The following is a 27,562-nucleotide window of genomic DNA, read 5'->3' as shown; positions in this document are numbered from 1 at the left end:
ATGGGATTATAACCGCACGGCTCCAAATCAGAATCTTGGAAAATAAAGGCAGCAAGAACAGATTCAAGTGGAGTTTCCCCAAAGAGCAATTAGATAAATAATGGAAAAAAAATGCAGGGTTATGGGGAAACAGAGGGAGAGTGGGACCAACTGAGTTACTCTTTGAATGAGACAATACAGACTTGATATGCTGAAAGATGTTATTCTGTACTATATTATTCTATGATTCTAAAGAGCAGGAACCTTGGGGAATTTGTCCCTCACCCCAATACACAGAGGTTAATCTTCCTAGGTTAGGTCAAATAAAAACAAGGAAATTTGGACTTCCTTGTTATACACCCTCCCATGCCTTGACCCTTCTTTCCTTGTAAACTAGGCTGTAGTGGAAGGCGATTATTTCAGGAGCGCAATGTAGGGAAAAGGGCAACTGGAGATCACTGAAAACAAAGCTATGGGTAGTAAACAGTCAGGGAAGACAAATTAAATAATCCGTTCAGAGCATGAATTTTGAAATTACTAGAATTTCCATGAAATTGTTTTCAAGATACTGGCATCCATGAGGTATAATTATGCAGAAAATGTGGGACAAGTGTACAATGCTAGCAACTCAAATTTATTATGCAATGTTATTTACAAAATGGTTAGTTCTTCATATTTAGTCTCTCTTTAGGAAAGGTACAAAACAGAGGCTGACACTGAATACATGGCCATTCATCTGTTAACATTTTTTGTTAAAACTAACTCAGGACCTGTTTTTAAACTGGACATTGAGGATATGAAGAGGAACATAGCATTCAAATATTTGACAAGAAGTTGAAGCAGAAAGAAAGGGCAAGTCTGAAATAAATGAAGGACCAAGCATCTGCAAAGTGCTGCATTAACTTTGGTCACATAGTGGCAACTTGGTGGCCTAAAAAGTCCCACCTAACCAGCAGAAGATTTAACTCAGTTAATGAAATAAATCTGGAAAATGGTAATCATGAAATTGTCAGTGTGTCATCAAGAAAACTGATCTGACGAACTAATGCCCTTTAAGGAAGGAATTCTGCCATACTTACCCAAACCAGCCAATATATGCCTCTGGGCCTACCTCTGAAATGGCCTACCAAGCCACTAAGTTAAAGGATCAGCCAGTGATGTCCACATACTGTGAACAAACTTAACAAAAAAAGGCATTGGGCAAAGATGAATCAACCAAAGGTTGGTAATCTGGATATTAATGATTATACAAATTAATTTCTTATTGGATCAAAATATTTCACAAAGTTAGAGGGATTGTAGAACCACACAGATGTCTCAGATTGCCAGTGGTAGTGCTTTTATATATATGAGAGAGTAAAACTTGAAGTGTTATTGCAATTTTGTTGGTCACAAACTTTAAGCTGATCAAAGCCTTGAATACATTTTGGCTAGATAATGTTGAAAGTTCTGACCTTGTTTAGGTACAACTATATTATATCCTTGTGTCTTCCAATATCTTGTCCTCTTTCAGCCTGACTGAAACACACAAATTCACATCCAAGTCTCCAATATCCACAGATGCAAGATTACAAAAGGAAAATGATCAAAATCTTGGCAATTATATTTTATTCATTCACAGTAATGATTGGCCAAAGATGAATGGCAGCAATAGAGGTAGCAAAAGAGGATACACAACAAAAAGCAAGCATGGATCTTACCTGACAGGGAAACCAGTCCAGCATTGATTATGGTTGATCTAATAGTTCTGGGAATATTCAGTGATGCTCACTCCCAAGTTCCCCCACAATGCTCCAAAACAAAAGCATTGCACAGGGAATGACATCTTGTGTTCTACTCCATTCACATGAATATACACTTGACTGGTTCAAATCCAAAATTTTCTGTTCCTGAATGAGTGGCCTCAGATTAATTAACTTTTGAAATGTTTAGAGAAGTATGATCCAGTTTTATAGTAGCACAGATAATTTGTATCAGTGTTAATGCTTAATGTTAAAGACTCTACAAATACAAACATCTTTAATTTTAAATCATGTCCTGTGCAATCTAACTATCTGGATAGCCCTGCTAATCTTGTATTCCCTCATTTCTGGGAAGGTGAAAAATACTGAACATCTCACTTTTTCAGCAAAAGATCATGATTTCACACACCAGAGTCCGCCAAATATCTGAAGATTGGCAAGCACGACAGTAGTTCCTCCAAGTGGGCATTTTTCATGTGTAAAACAGAAACATTGAATGTTGACAAACTGATAATCATTCATGACACTGTGAAACCAACATCCTGCTTCTGTTGCAACTCCAGCAGATACCCTTTGCTAATAGTCATCATTTAAAATGAGAAAACTTGAGGTATGATCCAAATGAAACATGCTCACATTAAATAAAATAAAAGAAAAGCATCATGCCTCCATTAGGTCTGCTCCAGTATATAGAACCCTTTAGGTCAAGACGTCTGTGCCAAACACCATGTCAAATGAAACTAAATCTTTTCTGCCTGCACATGATCCATATCCGTCCATATTCATATGTATCCAACAGTCTCTTAAATGCCACCATCACATCTGCTGCCACCACTAACCCTGGCAGTCTGTTCCAGGCATTTACCACTCTCAGTGGAAAAAAGATTTTCTCCCTCTCACCTTAAATGCACATCCTCTAGTCATTGACATTTCTATGCTGGGAAAAAGATTTTAACTGTCCACACTATGCCCTTCAAACTGCATGAACTTCTATCAGGTCTCCCCTAATATAGGAAAACCTATGCAATTAGTCCCACTTCTGTGGTCTTTCCCCAGACCTTTCACCCCTCCTACAAAATTTTCAGCAATTCCATAATGAAAGCTTATCTCTACCTACTTTTTCCCCTTCCATCTATCTTGACTTTTGAAATGGGAGCATCAGATGGAGTTGTACCTTGAGATTTCACTCTTGATATGAAATACATTGATATCATTAAGGTAGCTCTGGAGTCCTTTTAACATAAACTTGCACCATCAGCCATCTGATGGATTGTTACAGCATTGACCCAGATAGTAACTAGCATCAAAACAAAATAAAATTTGTATTTTTATTGTAAAACCTCCCCGGCCAAGCCATCTTCTCGCAGCTACCATTGGGTAGGAGGTACAGAAGCCTGAAGTCCCACACCACCAGGTTCAAGAATAGCTACTTCCCTTCAACCATTTGTTTCTTGAACCTGATCACTACAGTAAAGCAACACTATGACCACTTTAACTGTTTTCTTTGTTCTAATTCTGTTCTTTCTTGTATAATTTATGGTTTATCTTTTTCTTGTGAAGGCTGCTTATATGACACTATGTCCCTGTGATGCTGCGGCAAGCAAGTTTTTCATTGCACCTGTGCATACATGTACTTGGGCATATGACGATAAATAAAATGTTTTATGGGAGCATTAGCAAACAAAATGTGATACAGAGTCACATAAAGGAAGCTGATCAAAATCCGAGTGAAAGAGGGAGGTCTGGAGGATGAAAAACAAGCAGGGAAATTTAGGCAAGGTTAGTATTTTGGTGGCTAAGGCATAGCTACAATGATGGAGCAACTAAAAATCAGAGATCCTCAAGAAGTCAATTATTATGGAACAGAATTGCCTAGAGGACCAAAAACATCACCTCAAGTCTTTCCAATACTAGAGGGAACTTCTGCTTGATCAATTTCTGATGTTGGACAGTCCAATAATTTCTAAACAATGGAATAAGGTTTTAAAAAAAGGTGGCGAGGTACAGTTTGGCATCATCAGCATGCATGTGAAAATAGTAGAGGGGTGGTCACAGATAAATCCTTGGGGGAAGTAATAGTGTGGGATGGGAGGAGGTGCCATTTTAGGTGATCTTCTGACTAATATCACGTAAGAATGCAACCCAGCAAGTACAGCCCCATACAGCTGGGCAACAATGGAGAGGAGTTGCAGAAGGATAGTGCAGATAAGTATATGAAAGGCTGCAGGACAGGAGATATTACCTTTGCCATAAATGCACTGGATGCAATTTGTGGCTTTAAAAAAAGTTGGTTCAGAATTATTTTCAGGAAAGGCACAAAACTGATTGGAGGAATTCAGAAAGGGAGTTCCAAGGTAGATGAACAAATACTTGAGAAATAACAGCTCATTCAAGAAAAAGAGAATGGGGCAAGAATTTGCAAAAAATATTTGAGGATGGAGAAAGCAGAATGGATAGAGAAGTTTCCTACAATAGATTGCTGTTAAGTGACTGCTGCCCATAGCTGTACAATGTGCTGATTTGGTAGAATAAAGAATCTCGGTCTATTCAAGGCAGCACACAACCTTAGCTGACATTCACTGTCCAGGCTCACACTAGCAGACTAGAGTTATTATGAATAAAGTCTATTTTTGAAATTTAAAAAGTAGCTTAGAATTGATAATGGAAACTATTCACTAATAAGTTAAAGGATGCATACATTCTCTTGGGGAGGACTTTACCAGTACTAACATTTGAGAGCTCTCGGCGAATTCCCAGTGTGGCACTGTTGCTGGGGTTCAGAAAGTCCTGGGTTTAAGCAGCATTCAAGGATGAAAGTCATTAAATACATATCTGCTCCTGTAGTTTGGGTGGACATTAGTAATAGGTTAGAACTTGTGTTTCAGGTTGTAACTTCAGTATTGTTGCTTTTATTTATATATGAAAAATTAACTGACAGTGTATTGCTACTATAAAATGACAAGTAGTTCAATTGCTTAATAAATATTTGAGAAATATAATGGAAGTACAATTGCAATTTCTTTCATTCTAGGGAGCTGCTCTTAAGTCCTACATTCTTCATGACAAAAAATTCACATTTGGCTGGTAGTGCTTGGCTAATATTCAACTGCAGTTTTGGGTCCACAATAAAAGCCATGTTTTTTTTAAAAAATACATTTTGAAGAGCTCTATACATGAACAACGTTCACAGCAGCTCAGTTTTAAACCTGGCCATATTCAAAGAGAGCAACAAAGCAAGTGCTAGTTACAACTCTCAGGAAGGAATTGAGCACTCAGCCCTGGAAAAGTCATTATAGTAGATGGCAACTTGGAATAAAGTTTCTGTTTTGGGCATAAATTGTGAACATCATATACAGGATACTCTGTTACAGGAAAGACATCATTAAGCTGGAAAGAGTGTAGGGAAAATTTACAAGAATGTTGCCAAGATTTGAAGACCTGACTTATAGGGAGAGGTTGGGCAGGCTAGGACTTTATTCCTTGGAGCATAGGAGACTTGAGGGCTGACCTTAAAACAGATGCATAAAATCATGAGAGGCATAGATAGGATGATTGCTCACAGTCTTTTCCCCCCCCCCCCCCATGAAAATGGAATCAAAAACTAGAAGACAGATTTAAAGTGAGAGGGGAAAGATTTAAAGGGGAACTAAGGGGCAATTTCTTCATGAATAGAGTGGTGTGTATATGGAATGAGTTGCCAGAGGAAGTGGTTGAGGCAGGTATATTAATATATAAAAGACACTTGGGCAGGATCATGGACAGGAAAGGTTTAGAAGGATATGGGCTAAATGCAAGAAAATGGGAGTAGCTTAGATGGGCATCTTGATCAGCAAGGACAAGTAGGGCAAAGGTCCTGTTTCCATGTTGTATTTACTCCATGACTCCAAAGTGTTTCTCACCACCCCAGATTTCCAATCAGACTCATTTATGTGTCAAATGAAATCATTGCCATTTAAATATTCTAGAATTAACTTCAATTTTTGACTAATTTAAGAATGACAATTAGACAGCTTGATTAACATAACCAAAATTGAGCTTTAAATCATTATCACTTGAATTTCTTGTCTACCCAATTTTAATTTAGAGGAAATGCTTTGTTAAACTATACGCAACTAGTTGCTCATTGAAGTACAGTACTTTCTAAATGAGTAATATTTAAAGATATCAAAGAGTCAAGAAATATTATTAAAAGAAATTCTTATGAAGAATTTGTTGGATTGTAACGGAGAATACAATGAATGAAAATGTTCTGAAATAAAACATCACAAGCAACCTGACCTGCAGTTGCATTCTTGACAATTGTATCAGGTTGGCTGTTCACTGACCATATATTTTATACCCTCTCGTATATATTTTTGTTCTATGCAAGGCATTTGTTTGCAACATGCTGCTTGAGTGCTGGAGAGTTAAATGACAACAATAGCCAGCGTCATCAAAAGATTCCAAATATCTTCAGTCTAATTTGATCCTTATCTTCTCAATGTAATTGAATCACTGGGTTAAGTAGGATGTTCCTCCATACTACATAAAAATGGAAGGTAGTTGGAGGATGCCTTGCTATTTGTTATGCAAGAAGATTTAAAAAACAAAATTCTCCTCCCAGTATATTATCACAAAGTTTCCCCATCTAAAATTACTTCAAAAGGATGATAAATGAGAGCTGTGTTACTCTTCCCAAATAAATCAATTTTTATGATGTACAAGCATATGACAAGTCAGTATGCTTCATGTTCAATTCATACACCAATATTAAATAGCAAGATCTTTGAAGGATCTTCACATAAAAGTGTTCAATTTTACATTAACCACATAAAATGATATTAAGGAAGGTGTTCAAAATATTGGCAAAAAAAAAGTGACTTTGAAACGATGTCTTAAACAAAAAGGGAATGTCAGAGTTTAGGACATAGGCAGGTAATGGCATAGCCATGAATAGTAGAACAATTAAAGTGTGCAGTACACAACGTGCCAGAAATGGAGATAAGCAGAGACCTTGGGAAGTTTGGAAGGTTAGGATTTGTTAATCTAATAAGAATTGGCAGGGCCATAAGAAATTTTAACATGAGGGACAGAGAATGAGAACGGAAAGACACAAGAAAGCACTAAAGTAATGGATGACTATATCATGAACAATTAGAAAATAGTTAGGCTAGCAAAGTTTTAGACCTCATTTCCACAAGTGCAGGTGAAGGTCAGATAGGGGAGAATCAGAAAAGGTGACACACATCTTGAAGCTAGGATTACTGCACCACATTGAAGTCTGCAATGTCAACAGATTTTTGTCTTTTCTAAAAAAATACTTGGAAAAGGCCAAGGTAGACTTAATGCAAATCTCTTTGCACTTGAGCTGTTAATGGGTTGACTTCTTGAGCAGCTACAACCCAAGTCAGAGTCAACAGTCATAGAGATATATGTTTATCCCTTTTAGTTTCCACTCCCCCCCCCCCCACCTATCCAGCAAGGGAAATTTACATTGGCCAATTAACCTATCAACCCACACATAAGGCAAACAGAGCACTTGGAGGAAACCCATGCAGTCAGAGAGAATGTGCAAACTCCACACAGATAGTACGCGAGGTCAGGATTGAATGCAGGTCTCAGGCACTGAGGCAGCAACTCTACTAGCTGCATCACTCTGCCATAGAACCTTTGTCTATAATGTCAATAGAGTTTTAGGGTTTCATTACAGTGAAAATTTAAGAAATTTAAAAAAAAACAGGTCAATGATCACAGATGGTCCCTGATCTAAGCAATTCCAACAGTTTTTGTTTTTGAGATAAGAGAACTTCTTCTGCACCTGTCATCCAAAAAAAAGTGTCATGCAAAATCATTATTAACAACACAATGACAAAAGCACATTGGAGTTTCTGTAACTTATTTTCATTTGAACAATAGAATTAACATACAAAACAATTACAACATCTACATGCAACGTTGTCATTTCTGCACAAAAAGTACAGAATGTTGCTTTTGCTAACTCAAGGTTAAGATTTAAAAGTTTCAACAAGAAGTGTTCTTGCTTTATTACCAAATAATCCAAAACCATTAAAATCAGATACACAACAAACATATGATGAGATACAAGTTGGTATCTCCCATACAAATTGCAAATGGCACAAACTGCAATACCCGACTAGACTTCCATCTTTGCAAAGGAATGACAAACTCAATAGGTAAACAAAACAGATAGACAAAGTCACAGGATCATTTCTCCTTTGTCATGAGTTAGCTGTTCTAATGTTGAACTGTATTATGGCATGACTGGCCTGCAGATATGATTAGATCTGTTGATCATGAGAAATCACTTAGCTTTGTACATGCATGCTAAATAGCACATTATAAAACTGTATTGCAGCATCACTTCATTTTTAAGCACCTCCAATGCTGCTCTTTACATTCCTCACCAGACCAGGAATGAATCACTGACTTGATAATAACAGTAGCATTAAGAGTAAGACAGGCCACATCAATTCCAGACCTCAATCTGCTGTAATTCCTGTTCCACAATATCTCATGGATACCTAGTTTAAGATTTTCAACAGATTTAGCCGCTGTCTCTATCGCCACAGCACGAGTCACACAATGTGGTGGAGGATGTCCTCAATGTTAAAAACTATGTCTTCTCCTTCACGTGGACTATGTAGTGGTCACTTCCATTAATACTGTCATGGACAACTTCAACTGCAATATACAGACTGGTGACGATTGGGTCCAAAGTCACTGAATACCACTGTGCTGTTACTTCTGATAGATTGAAAGATGAAACTTCATTCATATCACTTTCCAGTGGTCAGCTAGTCTGTGGAACAGCTCTCTCAATTTTGCCATACTTCTTCAGATCATAAAGGTATCCTTGAAGAGGGAATCATGCTTTATCTCGACTTGGTCAAATTCCCTGCAGATCCTGATGCTGGATATTCTGATTATTTTTGAAGTGGTTTATTATAATTGAGGGCTTGCTGGACCATTTCATATAACAGTTAAAAGTCAATCAATCACATTACTGTGGGTCTGGGCCTTATCCATGCATAGTCTGGGTTTCTTCCCCAAGAATTACATTAGCAAGTGCAATATAATAGGTTTCTATGGAAGTCCAGTATTTGCAAGAACAGGCTGTTTATTGCAGATTTAATTAGTTAAAATCAAATTTCTCCAGCTGCCAAAATAAGATTTGAACTCTTCTCTGGATCTTTAGTCTAGGTTGCTGGATTGTATGTCCAGTAATATTGATCCTATGTTCTTATCACACAACCATATTTCTGCATATTGCTAATAATGGGTATTAAAACAGTCAAACTTAACTGTAATTCCCCCAATGTTTACATAAGCAATTAAGACAGTGTCCAGACTAACATATGAAGTCCTGCAATAAATTAAAACCACTCTGCTGGTTTTATAGAGGAAAGAAAATGGGGGCTGATTTAAATCACATTCCAAAAGGTTATTGACCAAGTGGTCAGCAAATCTCAACCAATCCAACTCTCCCACTTATCAGCTACACACACACACACACGGTGCTTAAATGACAAATGGCCTTGAAAGCACTGATTTCGGTGCTGCGGAATCTTGTTGTAGGAAGGAGAGTCTGGTTTTAAGAATGTGCCTGTGTCACGTGGCAGCTGCTGGTCAAGGAGGCAGACGCCTCTTTGATCTGCAAGGCTGCCAAACCGAGTTTGTCCTTGCCCCAGCCGTCCAGAATCGGAAGCCTACACCAGGGTCTGTGCAGGCTTACCCTGGCGGAAGGGCCAATCGGTCCGCCAGGAAAACAAAACGCATAGGAAATCCTTGTCTGACTCGATCATAGGGGGAGGGTGGAAGAGGGAGAGGAGGTGGACTGGGTAAAGGACTCAGACAGCCGCGCCCAATCCTTTTAAAGGCCGTTTGTCATTGCGGATCGTAAATGTTAAATATAAATTACTACAAGATAGATAAATACAACCATAGCTCATTAACATTTCTTCCTTCCAAAATGACCGATGCGAAGCAATCTTTATGGAAATGTCAGGAATACAATATGTCGACAGTTAACGTTAATCAGCGATGCATTTAACGAGAAAACTAGTTTATTATAGCACTGACGTTACTGCCTTTCCCAAAGATTTCTATTGAGAAATCAAAATAAATAAGTATTCAAAGCTGCCTTTTTTCTGCCTACCTCTTGTATAATTAAATAACGAGATGGATTCCCTTTGTCGTAGATCCTCTTAAACCATTATAATTGAGCAAGAACGCACGCAGATAAAACAGGTTTTTAAAAACAAATTAGTGTGCTATTAATTAGAAATTACAAAGAGACTGCATTACCATGCATATGCATACACACACAAAAAAAATCACTGCAATACGCAAGATGCAGCCGTCCCAGATTGCTGCGTTTCAAGAGCCAACAGTCCCATCCATTGATCTTATTGTAGCAATCTGACAACGTACCCCGGATTGGCAGGGTTGGCCGCTTGGAACTCCAAATAACGACACAGACAGCATCAAGTGTAATCCCCCTCTCTCTCACACACACACACATATCACAATAAATAAGACATCTCGCTCAACTTTTGTAACAAATTAGATCCACGTTAACAAATCGAAAGTACAGTAATTACCATTCCCACAGTAACAATATGAGGCACTATACCAAAACTTTAATTTAAGGCACAAGAAATCGTTATCCAACCTTTAAAAATACCTCCGAGGCTGCTTTGGAAGGAGTGCTGGATATCCGTTCGAACTGAACAGTTTTATTTCCCCACCCCCACCCCCTTCCAGGGAATGTGTCGCCCTCCTGAAGCCCAGGCTCAGGGGTTTATGACCGAGATCCTGGTGCCACAAAATACACGCAATGATGCGGGAATGTGACGCAGACCCGGCACCCTCTTCTGGACAAGGACATTGCTACATCCAGGCATTCTGGGAGTTGTAGTTCATTTCAAATATAGTCCCATATTAAAACACCCAATTAATGTTTTACAATAACATGTATGGATAAGCCGTCAAGACTCAAAGCTCTGGTACTCCTTTACTAAACCTCTCACTTTGGCTTGTAACAAACAGCAAGTGGTTAGGAAGGCAAAAAAATATGTTGGCCTTTATTGCAAGATTTAAGTACTTGAGTGAATACACCTTACATAAAAGTAGAGCTCTGATGAAGCAACACCTGGAATGTTGCATAGCGATGTAATCTTCCTGCCTAAGGAATGATAAATCTGCACTGGAGAGATTGAAAGGAATATCCACCTGTCTGATTTTGTGGAATAGGACAGGAGCTTGCCCCATGAGGAGAGATTAAGCACATAGAGCATAGAATCAGAATCAGGTTTATTATCACTGACTTATATGTCCTGAAATTTGTTGTTTTGCAGCAGCAGTACAGTGGAAAGACACACAATTACTGTAAGTTACAAAATAAATAAATAGTGCAAAAAAAAGGAATAATGAGGTAGTGTTCATGGGCTCATGGGCTGTTCAGAAATCTGATGGCAGAGGAAAAGAAGCTGTTCCTAAATTGTTGAGTGTGGGTCTTCAGGCTCCTGTACCTCCTCCCTGATGGTAGTAATCTAGAGAATATAAAAAAATTAGAGGTGATTTTGTTGAAATATACAAAATTCTGCTGGGGCTTAACAAAGTAGATGCAGGGTTGATCTGTTCAATAGCCACACTGTCTAGAACCAGATGTCACTGTCTTAAAATAGGGCGTGGCCATACAGGACAGAGATCAGAAGAAACTTCTTGTACCAGATTGTCATCAATATTTGAAATTCCCTATCCAAGAAAGCTATTGAGGTCCAGTCGCTGAGTAAATTTAAGATAGAGAGTGATACATTTTTGGATATTAAGAGAATCAGAGGATATGGAGTTAGTGCAGGAAAGTGGCTCTGAGATAGAAGATCAACCATAATTTTGTTGAATGTTGGAACAAGCACACGGGATTAAGTGGCCACTAAGTGGCTTCCATTTCATATGCTTTATCCCAAACAACATCAAGTTCTGAAGTTATGTGGCACCCTTAACTTAGTAGTACAACCCAAGGCATTTAAATTAAATTTGACACCAAGGCACAAAAAGAGATTTTAATTCAGATAAGCAAAGATGTAGATTTTAAGGGATGTCTTAAAAAAGGGAAGGTTTTGGAAGTGAAGGTGTAGGGAGGGAATTCCAGACTTGAAAGCATAGCCATAAGCACTAAACTATTAAAACCAGGGAGGCCAGAATTAGATGAACATAGAGATCTTAGAGGACCATAAGGCTGAATGAGGTTACAAGATATTGCTGAGAACACACTTGGAGTATTGTGTGCAGTTCTGGTCACTAAGCTATAGGAAGGATATCATTAAGCTTGAAAGGGTGCAGAAAAGATTTGCCAAGGATGTTACCAGGACTGGTGGGCTTGAGTTATAAGGAGAGACTGGATAGGCTGCGGCTTTTTTCCCTGCAGCATAGGAGTATGAGGGTTGACGTTATGGAGGTCAATCATGAGGGCCACAGATAAGGTGAATGGTCACAGTCTTTTACCCAAGGTAGGGGAGTCTAAAACTAGAGGGCATAGGCTTAAGGTGAGAGGCGAAAGGTTTGAAGGGCACCTGAGGAGTCAGTTTTTCACACAGAGGGTGGTGGGTATATGGAACGAGCTGCCAGTGGAGGTAGAGGCAGGTACAATTACAGTGTTTAAAAGACATTTGGACAAGTGCATGGACAGGAAAGGTTTTATGGGCCAAACGCAGGCAAATGGTATCATGGGAAAAATTTGAAAACTAGTAAATCCAGTAGCAGAGAAGTTCTTGACAGCTATTATTCATTTCTAACTGAAACAGTTGAACAAGTTTACTATCTGTTTGTGGAATCTTGCTTGCACAAAGTATCTGTTGCACTCCCTCTTTTGCAACTGTACCTCTGAAGAAATTGGAGCAGGAATATGGAGAAACTGAAGCAAAGACTTAAGCAAGGCTTTTGACAAGGTCCCACACAGTAGGCCGGTCCAGAAAGTTAGGGCACGTTCGATTCATAGTGTTTTGGCAAACTGGATCAAGTCTTGGTGACAGGAGGCAGGAGGTAGCGGTGGAGGGTTGTTTTTTTGACTGGAAGTCTGCATCCAATGGTGTACCCCAGGGATTGGTTTTGGGATCTTTGTTGTTTGTCATATATACAGTATATTAATGACTTGGATGAGAATGTCTGTGGTCTGATAAGTAAGTTTGCTGACAACACGAAGATTGGTGGAGTTGTACATAATGAGAATGATTGCCTAAGGATTCAGAGGAACATAGATCAGCTGGAAAGTTGGGCAGAGCAATGGCAGATGGAATTGAATCCAGACAGGTGAGGGACAATGCTTTTTGGGTTGTCTAATACTGGCTGAACATACACAGTAAACATCAGGGACCTTAGAAGTATTGATGCACTGAGGGACCTTGGGGTGCAAGTTCATAGCTCCCCGAAAATGGCGATCCAGGTGGATAGGGTAGTGAAGAAGGTGTTCAGTTTGCTTGCCTTCATAGGCAGGGGTATTGAGTATAAGAGCTGGAACATCATGTTGCAGCTGTACAAGACATTGGTTAGGCCACACTTGGAATATTGTGTGCAGTTCTGGTCACCACACTTTTGAAAGAGTGCAGAAGAGATTCACCAGGATATTGCTTGGAATGGAAGGCTTTAATTACAAGGAGGGATTGGATAGGCTGGGATTGTTCTCACTGGAATGCAGGAAACTGAGGGGTGACCACATAGAGGTTGATAAAATTATGAGGGGCATAGATAGGGTAGATAATCACAGTCCTTTTCCAAGGGTAGGGGAGTCCAAAACTAGAGAACGTAGGTGTAAGGTGAGAGGTGAAATACTTAAAGGAGTTCTGAGGGGAAAGGTTTTTCTACACACAGGGTGGTGGGGATATAGAATAAGCTGCCAGAGGAGGTAGTAGAGGCAGATACAATCACAGTGTTTAAAATGCATTTGGACAGGTGCGTGGATAGGAAAGGAATAGAGGGATATGAGCCAAATGTAGGAAATCAGATTAGCTCAGTCAGCATAGATACGTTGGGCTGAAGGGCCTGTTGACATGCTGTACGGCTCTATGACTCTATGACTTTGAGGAATAGACCAGGTGGGTTTTAAGCCTGCCCTGCCATTCAGTAAAATCATGGCTAATTTGATCCATAGCTTCAATTTCATTTTTCTCTCTGATCCTCAGAACCATTGATTATCCTGTAGTTCAAAAGTCTATTCATCTGAGCCTGCTTTATGACTAACCATTCACAGCACCCTAGGGGAGACAGTTCAAAAGAATGAAAACTCTCTGAGAGAGGAAATTCCTCCTCATTTCAGTCCTAAATGATCTGGCAGGATCACCCATGGCTGTAAGTACTAAGCGCACAATACAGTAGCCAAGTTTCACAAGCAGAGTACAATGTACATATGTAGCACATGTAAGTTCTACTAAGTTATATTGCATATTTAGCACATGTAAGTTCTACCCAGTTACGCTTTATATGGACCACTGTGACATCCTTTCATTTGAAAAGATCTAAGAAGCTCGAGAATCAATGAGTAATTTGGTACGTTAGAGTGTCATTTCTGAATTGATTGGAAGTTATACAAACATCACTGACTTGTACCAGAAAAGTTTTCAAAAGACTCAGAAAATGTACTTGGAATGAATATATGGTGATTTCAGTTCTTGGTTTAATTTTTTGTAGTCTTTGTAGCAGTAGTTTGTTACATCAGAAAATTTGGAAAGCCAATCTCTTGTGGACACCTTACACCTATGTCCTTTAGTTTTAGACTCCCCTACCCTTGTAGATCAAGGGAGGTAAGATTTAAGATGGTCCAGATAAAGATTCTGAGCAAATTTAACCTACAGCATAAGAACTAAGAAGTATGGATGGCATTTCTAAAGTGATAGGATTATCAATATGATATCTAAAAAATTAATAACCTCTTTCTGTCCACCCAACCCTACGCTCAGGATAAGGTTTTTAAGGATGAAATTGTGTTAATCCTGGAAACTCAGCTAACTATTCAGTTGACTGGCATCCAAAGTTGTTAATTTCTCAGTTCTTTTGCATCTACAGGCCATCCCTGGGTCAGAAAACACACAAAAATACAGAAGAAGTCAGAAAATACACAAAAATTACTTAATATGGTAACTAAACCTTCACAGTATTGTACTGAATGGCATCAAAAGCAAATAAGACTGAAAGGAAAGAACAATTACTAAAAGTGGAGCAAGACAGAAAACTAATTCCTTCATTTGTAGGAACAAATGTATGTACATACGTCAGACTTTTGAGTTTAGTAATATTCTGGGAGTTCATTGTATGTAGGGGTGTCCATAAATGGGGAGTTCATAACCTGGGGAAAGCCTGTAATGTTAAATCACAACAATTTAAATCACAACAATTTATTATCCACCTCAATCAGTGATCTCCTGTAAATTTCTAAATAAGAAAGCATACTTGAGCTGAATTACTGTACAAAACTCCCATTTCATTCTCATCAGTCAATCCTATCTTCTAACATCATCAGAGTCCTGCTCAGGATTTCAACCCAAAAACGTTAACAATTTTTTTCCTCCCACAGATGCTGCCCGACCCACTGAGTTCTTCCAGCAGATTGTTTGTTGCTCCAGATTCCAGCATCTGCAGTCTCTTGTGTCTTGATCCTATCTTCTAATTATGTGGAAATAAAAAACTGCAGATGCTAGAAATCTGAAATAAAAACAAAAATACTCAACAGGTCAAGACCATTTTCAGAGAAAGAAACAGTTAACGTTTCAGGACTGGGACCCTTAGTCAGAACTTCTAATTACTTCACTGTTCACTATTAACGTTTTCCAAACATAACTGGGGTGTTGTGGTGGTTCAGTGACTAAATTACTGGATTACTAACCTCAAGGATTTGACTAATACTCCAGAGATCTGAGTTCAGTTAATAATCTGGAATTTAAAAAAAAGAACCTAGTAATGATGGGCACAAAACCACAGGATTTTCTTAAAGATCCATCTAGTTCACTCATGTCCCTTCACAGAAGTAAATATACCACCCTTGCACAGTCTGACCTGCAGCAAGTATCAGTTGTACCAAAACCACTACAATCAAGCAGAAAGAGAATAAAACCAAATAGACAATCTGGCATCAAACCTGGCATCAAATTTGGATGCAGTAAAATGTACTAGTGCGGTTAACCTTGCAAAGACTCCTGTCAGATTCCTTCATCACTATCCCTGGGTATTTCCAGTCCCTTCTGCCTCACCAGATAGACAGACCTACCAGAGGCAGTAGTACTATAGTATATAGGCAGAAGGATACCTAGATTTTTCTCTAATGCAGCATTCTGAGGGCTTTCACAGAAAATACTGGAAAAACCCAGCAGGTCATGCAGCATCTGTGGAAAGAGAAACAGTCATTGTTTCAGGTCTGTGACACTTCATCAGAACTGGAGTGTGAGCTCTTTCTCTCTGTTTAAATAATAAATGAGACCAAAGAAAAATAAGAATATGAGAAAAGGCTAGTTGGCTTTTCAAGTGACATTTTTACATGAACAATTTGCTCTATCATTAAATTTCACTTCAAAGAGGCATGAACATTAAAATATTCAGTAAACCAGATTAAATATCCTTAGCCAGTTGCATTCCTCGGTGACCATGTTGTTCCTGTCTTCAGAATTTACACTGATTTTATGTCGTTATTGGCCCAGAAACATGTGTCATAGCAGATGTGAGCATTTGTGCTGTTATTGCCTAATACTTCTAACAGTGCTGATCCTTTAGGGTTCATTCGCACATGATATACTTGAACAGCTGCACCATTCAAATACTTTGGAAGTTGCTTGGGTTTACACCACACTAAACTTAGTTCAAATGTATACTACAAAAAAATTAGCAGCTCTTGCCTTCATACACTTGCCTGAAGTGTTGCAGTTATTGAGTTCATGACAAAAGTTACTGCATATAAAGTTGGCTGACAAAAAGCAGAATGATAGCAAATTTACTAAAATGTTGATGGCAGAAACAAGGTGCATTAGTTCAGATTGGGGGACAGTATAGAATGTTGTGTTCTACAAGGATCAGTGCTGGGACCACAGTTATTCATAAATTTGCAATATGTATGTTAAAGTTCACTTGACAGTCTGCAAGTTTTCGTGCCTTCTTGTTGCCTTCTTCCTTCATGTTGCCCATACATTCTTACTGTTAGCTATGTTGGGAAGGGGGAAAGGGGTGCTGATTTACATCATCTATAATTTCTAAGCTGTAGGTTTCATCTCTTCAGGGGTAGGTGCTTCATGGATGGAAACCATAACAGAGATCTCAACTGTTTACTGGAAGCCATACTGGACAGAGGTGAGAGTGGGTACCACGTCCAACCATCTTACACCTGTTATCCCTGATGTCTTGGTTAATATCTTGCTAGTTATTCTCAGAATAGGTCTCTGTGGGAATGAGTTTAGGCAATCATTTAATACTGGCTGATGGTTGAAACATAATGCATGAATTTCAAGTGTAAACCTGTTCCAGGTCAGATGGGCATTGTAACCCCAGCATATATTTCCCAGTGCTACACAATTTAGCCTCCCCAGTATCCATACTACAAAAATGACAAGAAGCACCCCAGAGAGGTGCCAAAAAAAAGATTTACAAGGATGATGCCAGACCTGAGGGACTATAGCCATGGAGAAAGGTTGAAAAGGTTGGAATTTTCATTCTTCAGCAAAGAGAAAACTCAGAAGTGACCTGAGAAGGGGAGTTCAAATCATGAATGTCTTGGACAAGGTAGGTATGAAGGTCTCCACGTGGTAGAATATAAAATTAGGGGCTGTAAATGTGAGATAATTATAATTAAGACCAATCTTTTGGTTGAGTCATTGGATGATTGCCAAGGAATTCATTTGTTGGAGGTTTAAAGTGATGCTGGTGTGTTAATTGGCCACTGTAAATTACCCCTGGTGTAGGTGGCTGGTAGGAGAACCTGGGGGTGGGGGAGTATTTAATGGGCATGCGAGTGAAAGTAGGTTACAGAGAAATAACTAGGGAATGTGATTGATGAGATTATCAACTGGCATAGACCCAATGCGCCAAATGAACTTCTTCTATGTTATAAGGATATATAAGAAATGAGTCTGAAGTTTGCTGCTGTCCTATGTCTGCAGAGTGCAAGGTATAAACTTTGTTAATGTATGGAAGTTTCTTGACTATAATCAAGTCAGCAATATACATTCAGTAAACTCCAATAATCCGACATTGGATTGTTGGGAAATCCTGACGGTCCTGCATCTGATTTACTCGTTAGTCTGGAATGTTAGCCATGAGTTCAGAATGCAAGTGGGGTGTGTGGCCGGAGCTGGGGCTCTGAACTGTATATGGGGCCAGGGTCTAGAACAGTAGGTGTCAGGAACAAGGGTGGGTTTGCAGCTGGAGCAGGGTCCGGAGTGCCTGTGCATTACTGGCTCCCTTTAAACTCACATTATTATTTTTATACCATTGGGTAACATGCAAAAGAAATTGAAATAAAAGTGTGTTTGGGTATTAATAGAGTAACATCCAGTAGTCTGCAAAATCCACTGGTCTGGCACGACAAAAGTCTCAAGAGTGCTGGATTATCAGAGTTTTACTGTAGTCTGCATATTCAAGTAACATCATAATTTAATATTTAAATTGATTTACCCCAGGAATCTAGTATGGAACTCCCCCTGCTGGTGAATGGTTAAACCTTAGAGTCATAGAGTTATATAGCATTGAGTTAGTCCCATTTGCCTGTCTTTGGCCCACATCCCTCGAAACCTTTCCTATCTATGTACCTCTCTAAATATCTTTTAAATGTTGTGATTATACCCACTTCTACCACTTCCTCTGATGGCTCATTCCACATACCCACCACCCTCTGTGTGAAACAATTGCCCCTCAGATCCCCTTTAAATTTTTCCCCCTCACCTTAAGCCTATGCCCTCTAGCTTTAGACTCCCCTACCCAGGGAAAAAGACAGTGGTCATTCACCTTATCTTTGCCCCTCATGATTTTAGGTCAGGAAGGTCACTCCTCAGCTTCTTATGCTCCAGGGAAAAAAGTCCAAGCCTATCTACTATCTCCTTATATCTTAAGCCCTCCAGTCAGTTCCCTTATACGATGAGATGGATTCTGACCTCACAGTCTACCTTGTGACCTTGCACCTTACTGTCTACCTGCACTGCACTTTCTCTGTAGCTGTGACACTTTACTCTGTACTGTTATTGTTTTTACCTGTACTACCTCAATACACTCTGTACTAACTCAATGTAACTGCACTGTGTAATGAATTGACCTGTACAATCAGTATGCAAGACAAGTTTTTCACTGTACCTTGGTATAAGTGACAATAATAAACCAATAACAATACCAACATCCTTGTGAATCTTTTCTGCATCCTTTCTGGCTTAATGACATCTTCCTATACCCAGGTGACCAGAACTACATATTGCAGCTCTTATACTCAGTGCCCTGACCAATGAAGGCAAGCATGCCAAACAACTTCTTCTCCACCCTGCCCACCTGTGCCACCACTTTCAGGGAACTATGTACTTGTACCCCTAGGTGTCTCTGTTCTACAACATTCTTCAGGGCCCTCCCATTTACTGTGTAGGTTCTGGCTTTGGTTTAACTTCCCAAATGCAATACTTCGCACTTGTCCAAGTTAAATTCCATCTGCCCTCTTTCCCAGTTGACCTAAATCTGGTTGTAATCCTAGACAACGTTCTTCACTGTCCACCACACCACCAATTTTGGTGTCATCTATTAATTTACTAACCATACCACTTACATACTTATCCATATCATAATATAGATGATAAGCAACAGTGGGCCCAGCACCAATCCCTGTGGCACACCACTGGTCACAGGCCTTCAATTTGAAAACTTCACTGCTACCCTCTGACTCCTTTCAACCAGTCAATTTTGTATCCAACTGGCTACCTCACTCTCGATCCCATATGATCCAACCTTCCGGACCAGCCTAACAAGTGGGACCATGTCAAAGGTTTTGCTAAAATCCATGTAGATAACGTCTACTACCCTGCCCTCTCCAATCCTCTTGGCCACCTCTTCAAAATACTCAATCAAATTCATGATACACGATTTCCCACGCACAAAGCCATGCTGGCTATCCCTAATCAGTCCTTGCCTTTCCAAATGCAGGTAGATCCTATCACAGAATCAGAATCAAGTTTATTATCACCTACTTATATGATGTGAAATTTGTTGTTTTGCGGCAGCAGTACCGTGCAAGGACATAAAAATTACAAAATAAATAATTAGTGCAAATAGAGGAATAACAAGGTAGTGTTCATGGGTTCATGGACCTTTCAGAAATCTGATGGTGGAGGGTAAGAAGCTGTTCCTAAATTGTTGAGTGTGAGTCTTCAGGCTCCTGTGCCTCCTCCCCGATGGTAGTAGTGAGATGAGGGCATGTCCTGGATGGTGAGGGTCCTTAGTGATGGATGCCACCTTCTTGAGGCACTGCCTCTTGAAGATGTCGTCGATGGTGGGGAGAGTTGTGCCCGTGATGGAGCTGCTGAGTCTATAACTCTCTGCAGCATCTTGCAATCTTGTGCATTGGAGTCTCCATACCAGGCTGTGATGCAACCTGTCAGAATGCTCTCCACTGTACATCTATTGAAATTTGCAAGAGTTTTTGGTGACTTACCAAATCTCCTCAGACTCCTAATGAAGTAGATCCTTAGATCTCTCAAAATCCCCTCCAGTAACTTTCCCACCACTGAAGTTAGGCTCACTGACCTGTGGTTCCCTAGCTTATCCTTGCAGTCCTTCTTAATTAAAGACATAACATTAGCCACCCACCAGCCTTTCAGTATCTCATCCATGGCTAATGATGATACAGGGCCCCAGCAATTTCTTCCCTGACTTCCCACAATGTCCAAGGATACATTTGGTCAGGCCCAAAGGACTTATCACCTCTATGAGCTTTCAGACCACCAGCACTTCCTCTTTTGTAATGTGGATATGTTTCAAGACATCACTTTTCTCTTCCCTAAATTCCTTAGCTTCCATGACCTTCTCCACAGTAAATACGGATGAGAAATATTCATTTAAGACTTGCTCATTTCCTGTTTCTCCACATATAGTCAATTACATTGATCCTTAAAGGGACCTATTCTTTCACTAGTTACACTTTTGCTCTTGATATACTGAGAGAATCTCTTAGGATTCTCCTTTACCTTACCTGCTCATGTCCTCTTTTTGCCCTCCTGATTCCCCTTCTACAATGACTGTGACATAATTCTGAAATACAAGGATGGTATAAGTGCATTTCAAGGAAATTTTGACCCAATGTTTCTTTTTTAGAATTCGACAATAAGGACAAGGACTACTTGCATGAAAGCATAAGTTTGAAAACAGTAGAGGATAAAGTAAACCTCATGTTTAAAGGAATTTCATGGTATTAATAACATTCTTAGAAGGTAGACCATCACCCCTCCTTCCAGCATCTTTATGCTGTAATTTCATAGCAAGAGCAGCTGGACCATCTGGTGTTTGATATGTCAAAGCAGGTGAGGCTGTTGGATGACAAGTGATAAAACTGTTCTGAATGATGGAGAGTAGGAAGTGGTGACAGTGACAAGAGACAAAATGCAGGCCACCAACACCACTGCCAAAGTTCAGAGATTTGAGAGCATGTTTATCCTCAAGATAAATATCCATTCACTTGCCACCACATTCAATGCTATGACTTGTTCCCTACTCCTACCAGCCTTGCTCTTCACTCTAACAGGAACATGCAGACCTTGAGCTCTCACTATCACTATCTCATGTTTAAAAGCCTCCACAACCTACTCCAATCAACCTTTGCAAGCTCCTGCTCATACCATCAAAATTCGCTTTGCCCCAATTTAGAACTTGAACCTGTTGACCAGTTCTGTCCCTTTCCATAACTATTTTAAAACTAATAGAACTATGGTCACTGGCCTCTGCTACCTCGGTCACTTCCTTCACCCTATTACCCAAGAAAATGCCTTTATATCCTTTCTATAATGAGGCCTTCAGAAATGAACACAATTGAATACCACAACTGAGACTGGCCCAATGTGACCAAGGCTTATTGTGACTTCCCTGTTTTATACTATGAGCCTCTATTGATAACACCCAAAAGTATGACTTATTAACTGCTTTCTCATTCTGCCCTGCCGCTCTCAATGACTTGTGCAACCATCCCCTAGGTCCCTCTGTTCTTGCACCTATTTGCCTCTCCTCCTTCTTCTTACCAAAATGCATCACTTCACATTTCTCTGCATTAAAGTTCATCTGCCATGTGTCTGCCCATCTACCAGCCTGTTTATACGCTGCTGCAATTTATTAGTGTTCTTTTCACAGTTCACAATACTGCCAAGTTTTGCGTCATCTACAGCTTTAGAAATAGAAGCCTCTATTGTCCAAGAGTTGGATGTAGATGAGAAAGGGGCATGGATTCACTTTGGAGCATCCTGATGCTGAGAATGTTGTGGATAACATGTTTAGTGAGTTGGTCACACTGCAGTTTAAAGGCTTAGGAAAAGGGAGAATGGGTGACCAACAGGCAGAGCAGTAGCCGGAAGGCAGTGCAGGAGTCCCCTGCAGTCATCTCCTTCCAAAACAGATATACCACTTTGGATATTGTTGGGGGAGATGGCTCATCAGGGGAAGGCAGCAGTAGCCAGGATCATGGCACCGTGAGTGGCTCTACTGCACAGGAGGGCAGGAAAAAGAGTGGCAGAGCTATAGTGGTCAGGGATTCCATGGTAATGGGAATAGAGAGGAGTTTCTGTGGCCACAAATGGGACTCCTGGTTGGTGTTAGTTGCCTCCCAGGTGCAAGGGTCAGTGATGTCTCAGAGCAGCTGCAGGGTATTCTGGAAGGGGAGGGTGAACAGCTAGTTGTCATGGTGCATGTAGGTACCAACGATATAGGAAAAAAGTGGTGGAGGCTACCTCGACAGTCTGCAACAAGTCCACGTGGGCCAGTTTGAGCCGGTCCACCATGAAAATTTCCTCTTTCCCCCCAATGTCCAGAGCATACGTGGACCCGTTGTTCCTCAGCACTTTGAATGGCCCCTCGTACGGATGCTTTAGCAGTGTCCAGTGTGCGTCCCTTCGAACAAAGACAAACTTACAGTCCTGCAGGTCTTTGGGTACGCAGGTCGGGGTTTGTCCGTGTCGTGAAGTTGGAACGGGAGCCAGGTTGCTGATCCTCTTGCGTAGTCTGTCTAGGACTGCTGCTGGTTCTTCCTCTTGCCCCCTTGGTGCTGGTATGAACTCTCCTGGGACGACCAGGGGTGTGCTGTACACCAGCTCAGCCGACGAGGCATGCAGATCCTCTTTGGGTGCAGTGCAGATTCCCAGCAGGACCCAGGGGAGCTCGTCCACCCAGTTAGGCCCTTTCATGCAGGCCATGAGAGCCGACTTTAAGTGGCGGTGGAAACATTCCACCAGCCCATTCGACTGTGGGTGGTAGGCGGTTGTGTGGTGTAAACGTGCTCCCAACAGGCTGGCCACAGTCGACCACAAGCTGGAGGTGAACTGGGTGCCTCTGTCAGAGGTAATGTGGACCAGTACCCGAAACATGCTACCCAGGTCGCGATCAGCACTCGGGCACAGGAATCGGCGGTGGTGTCAGTGAGCAGGGCCGCCTTTGGCCATCTCGTGAACCGGTCCACCATAGTGAGGAGGTACTGTGCTCCTCTCGACACAGGCAGGGGCCCCACGATATCCACATGAATGTGGTCGAACATCCGGTGGGTGGGTTCAAACCACTGCGGCGGGGCCTTGGTGTGCCGCTGTACCTTGGCTGTTTGACACTGCACGCACGTTTTGGCCCACTCGCTGACCTGTTTGCGAAGTCCGTGCCACACGAACCTGCTGGAGATCATCCGGACAGTTGTCCTAATGGATGGGTGTGCCAAACTGTGGATGGAGTCAAAAGCCCGCCACCGCCAGGCTGCCGGGATGGTGGGGCGGGGTTGGCCGGTAGCTATGTTGCATAGGAGGGTCCTCCCACCTGGGCCTACCAGGAAGTCTTGCAGCTGCGTAGTCCACACCTTGGGTCAGGGCCTGGATAGCTGGTCTGGAGAGTGCGTCGGCCACAACATTGTCCTTCCCCGAGACATGCTGGATGTCTGTTGTGTACTCGGAAATATAGGACAGATGTCGCTGCTGACGGGCCGACCAGGGATCGGACACCTTTGTGAATGCAAAGGTCAATGGTTTATGGTCTGTGAATGCAGTGAACGGCCTGCCCTCTAAAAAGTACCTGAAATGCGGGATTGCCAGGTATAGTGCCAACAGCTCCCGGTCGAAAACACTGTATTTGAGTTCAGGCTGCCGCAGGTGCTTGCTGAAGAACACCAGGGGCTGCCAGCGCCCCTCGATGAGTTGTTCCAGCACCCCATCGACTGCCGTGTTGCACGTGTCCACTGTGAATGCGGTTGGAACGTCTGTTCTGGGGTGCACCAGCATGGCGGCATCTGCCAAGGCTTCCTTGGCCTTAACGAAATGGGGGGATATGCGGGAAGAAGGGGTTAGGTAGTGTGAGGGTGGTTTGATGGACGGCACAACATGGTGGGCCGAAGGGCCTGTTTTGTGCTGTACGGTTCTATGGTTCTATGGTTCTATGGAAAGCGGCCGCGGCCTCTTCGTTCCAGGTAATGTCCTTGCCTTTACTCGACATCAGGGTGAACAAAGGGCACATGACTCTGGCTGCTGAGGGGAGGAAACGGCAGTAGAAGTTGACCATACCAACAAACTCCTGCAAGCCTTTGACGGTGTTGGGCCGGGCAAAGTGGCAGATTGCGTCTACTTTGGTGGGCAGGGGTGTTGCCCCGTCTTTGGTAATCCTGTAGCCCAGGAAGTCAATGGCATCGAGTCCGAACTGGCATTTGGCCAGGTTGATGGTGAGGCCAAAACCACTCAGGCGGGAGGAGAGCTGGCGGAGGTGGGACAGATACTCCTGATGATTACTGCTGGCTATGAGGATGTCGTCCAAATAGATGAACGCGAAGTCCAGGTCATGGTCCACTGCATCCATTAGCCACTGGAATGTCTGTGCGGCATTCTTCAGGCTGAATGGCATTCGGAGGAACTTGAGCAGGCCGAATGGGGTGATGAGCGCTGTCTTGGGGATGCCTTCGGGGTGTACCGGGATTTGATGGTATCCCCGGACAAGGTCCACCTTGGAAAAGATGCTTGCTCCATGCAGGTTTGCTGCAAAGTCCTGTATGTGCGGCACGGGGTAGCGGTCTGGGGTAGTAGCCTCGTTCAGCCTACGGTAGTCGCCGCACGGTGTCCAGCCCCCAGCTGCTTTGGGCACCATGTGAAGGGGGGAAGCCCATGGGCTGTCGGACCACCGTACGATCCCCAATTCCTCCATCCGCTTGAACTCATCCTTTGCCAGCCGGAGCTTGTCCGGGGGTGCCGTTGAGCACGGGCGTGGAGGGGTGGTCCCTTGGTCAGGATGTGGTGCTGTACCCTGTGTCTGGGTATGGCTGCCGTGAACTGCGGTGCCAGAACCGATGGGAAGTCTGCCAGGATTCTGGTGAATTCGTTGTCTGACAGCGTGACAGACTCCAGGTGTGGGGCCGGCAACTAAGGAGAATGTCTGGAATGTCTTGGTGTGCACCAGTCTTTTCCCGCGTAAGTCAACCAGTAGGCTGTGGGCCCACAAGAAGTCCGCCCCCAGGAGTGGCTGCGCCACGGCAGCCAGTGTGAAGTCCCATGTGAAGTGGCTGGCGCCAAACTGCAGCTGCACTGTGCGGGTGCCGTAGGTCCGAACCATGCTGCCGTTTGCGGCCTGAGGGTGGGACCTGGGTCCCTGTTGTGGGTGTCGTGCCCCGTCGGGGGTAAGACACTAATCTCCGCTCCGGTGTCGACCAAAAAGCGGTGTCCCGATTGCTTGTCCCAGGCGAACAAGAGGCTGTCTTGGTGGCCAGCCGCCATAGCCATCAGCGGCGGCTGGCCTCGGCGTTTCCCGGGAACTCACAGGGTGGGCAACATCGGCGGGCTTCCGTGCCCCACCGTTGGTGGTAGAAACACCACTGCCCGTTGGCCCCTTCACTCCTGCCTCTAGGTTGTGCGCGCTCTGTTGCCGGGCCTGGTCTGGCCTGCCGTTAGGGCCTTGGCTTGGTGATCTGTGCAATGGACACCTCGCTCTCCTTCTTGGCCTTCCACAGCACGTCTGCCCAGGCCGCCACCTTCTGGGGGGGTCACTGAAGTCTGCATCAGCAAGTAGCAGGTGTATGTCCTTGGGTAGTTGCTCTAGTAATGCCTGCTCGAACATGAGGTAGGCCTTGTGTCCGTCAGCTAGGGCCAGTATTTCGTTCATTAGAGCTGATGGTGGCCTGTCTCCCAAACTGTCCAGGTGCAGTAGGCGGGCACCCCGCTCCCGCCGTGCTTTGAATGCTGCATATTTGCCCTCCTCTGGGGTGATTGAATGAAGTCCTCGACCTGGGCTGCTGTCTCCTGATCAAGGGAGCTCACCACGTAATAATAGCGCGTGGAGTCGGAAGATATCTGCCAGATCTGGAACTGGGCCTCTGCTTGGTCAAACCACAGCTGTGGTTGCAGTGTCCAGAAAGTTGGCAGTTTAAGTGAAACTGCATGAGCAGCTGAAGGGTTGATCATCTTCGGTCCAAATCCTGTTTGGTCCGTCGGAGTCACCAATGAAGCGAAGTGCTATACACTGAGCGAAGAATAAAAGCACACAGTCAGAGGGTTGAACTGGAGACTGAATTTTATTTCAACTTCCTGAGCTAGCTTTTTAAATCCATTAACGTCCCGCCCTCTCTGGGCGGAAGACATGCCCACGGTGTGTCACCAAACTCTTCCCACGCACAGGCTTTCTCCTCTCGCTGTTGGAGAAGAAGGCCTGGCGTCATTTTGCAGCTGGCCTTCCTGCTGACGCGCGCTCCAATTTCGGAGCTGGTTCACTTGTCCTGAAGGTGGAAAGAGTGCAGGAGAGATTTACAAGGATGTTGCCAGGACCATAGGGCCTTAGCTACTGAGAAAGGTTGGCCAGGCTAGGTCTTTATTCCTTGGAGCGTAGGAGAATGAGGGGTGATCTTATGGACATTTATTAAGTCATGAGGGGCATGATAAGGTGGATGGTAGCAGTCTTTTCCCCAGGGTGGGGGAGTTCAAAACTTGGGGCCATAGGTTTAGGATGAGAGAAGAAAGATTTAAAAGGAACTTGAGGGGCAACTTCTTCACGCAGAGGGTGGTGAATGTATGGAACGAGCTGCCAGAGGAAGTGGTTGAGGCAGGTACAATAGTATCATTTAAGAAGCACTTGGATAGGTACATGTAGGGGCGGGACTTAGAGGGATATAGGCTGAATGATAGAAAAATAGGGGGCTATGTGGGAGGGAAGGGTTAGATAGATCTTAGAGCAGGATAAAATGTCGGCACAACATTGTGGGCCAAAGGACCTGTACTGTGCTGTAGTGTTCTATGTTCTTTTTCTATGAATGCAGGACATTGGGACTGGATGAGTGGGCACCCGGGTCGGCATGGACTCATTAGACCGAAGGGCCTGTATCCATGCTGTATTGCTCTATGACTCCAAATACAAAGCAACCTTATATAGCAATGCCATTCATTCTTGTCAAGAACAGTCGGTTATATATGAGCATAAGATAGGTGTACTCAAAAACCCATTGGGAAATAGAGAATATCTGGCAGCATTATGAATGGCCCTGTATAACCTCATTTCAACATACCACTACAGCCACCTGTCCTAACTATATTTGCCCTATTGTACTTGAGGTAGAACAACACCATTATCTGAAAGTGACCGTGCTGTGAATGATGCAATTGATAATAAGAGTATTTGTACCGTACCCATAG

At 42.5% G+C, this 27,562-nt stretch overlaps 1 protein-coding gene across 4 annotated transcripts in view; it reads right to left on the bottom strand.

The window, feature by feature from the left end:
• Positions 1–10,517, bottom strand: part of ctif (CBP80/20-dependent translation initiation factor) — a 159,750-nt gene extending 149,233 nt beyond the window's left edge. For 3 of the 4 annotated variants that reach the window (XM_052040136.1, XM_052040154.1, XM_052040162.1), the window contains exon 1: positions 10,393–10,517. The gene's annotated coding sequence lies outside the window, so the exon portion shown is untranslated. The remainder of the gene's footprint in view (positions 1–10,392) is intronic. The other variant, XM_052040143.1, reaches the window with a different exon arrangement.
• Between the last annotated feature and the right edge of the window lie 17,045 nt (positions 10,518–27,562).

This window comes from Pristis pectinata, chromosome 2 (assembly GCF_009764475.1).
Source record: "Pristis pectinata isolate sPriPec2 chromosome 2, sPriPec2.1.pri, whole genome shotgun sequence".
Classification (NCBI taxonomy): domain Eukaryota; kingdom Metazoa; phylum Chordata; class Chondrichthyes; order Rhinopristiformes; family Pristidae; genus Pristis; species Pristis pectinata.
Note: the sequence above shows the minus strand (reverse complement) of the source record. Positions and strands in the feature narration are given on the sequence as shown.